We start from the raw sequence: 488 nt of genomic DNA, 5'->3' as shown, positions 1-488 counted from the left end.
AGATCCCACATGCCGCAACTAAGACCCAGCACAGCCAAATTAATGAATAAAAATAAATATTAACAAATAGGTAACCCAGAAGCCCAGAAGTTGGGGAAGTTAATGGCCCTGGGCATACATGCTCAGTCACTAAGTCATGTCCAACGCTTTGCGACCCCATGGACTATAACCCGCCAGGCTCCTCTGTCCATGGGATTCTCCAGGCAAGAATACGGGAATGGGTTGCCATTTCTTCCTCCAGGGGTTCGTCCCAACCCAGGGATCGAACCCACATCTCCTGTGCCTCCTGTATTAGCAGGAGAACTCTTTAATTGAGCCACCTGGGAAGCCAGATGGCCCTGGGACAACCCGCTAGAATGGAGGATGGGAGCCAGTGGATGGATGCTCTCACCTCGTCTGCACTAGGTGGGGGTTAAATGCCTAGCCTCACATCTGTGGGAGCGGGTAGACAAATCTGGGGGGGCATTCTTCATGCTTCTTTGGAGAGT

This window comes from Bison bison, unplaced genomic scaffold, assembly GCF_000754665.1.
Source record: "Bison bison bison isolate TAMUID 2011002044 unplaced genomic scaffold, Bison_UMD1.0 scf7180017864170, whole genome shotgun sequence".
Taxonomy (NCBI): Eukaryota; Metazoa; Chordata; class Mammalia; order Artiodactyla; family Bovidae; genus Bison; species Bison bison.
The sequence above is the reverse complement of the archived record's forward strand: the minus strand, read 5'-3'. Positions refer to the sequence as shown.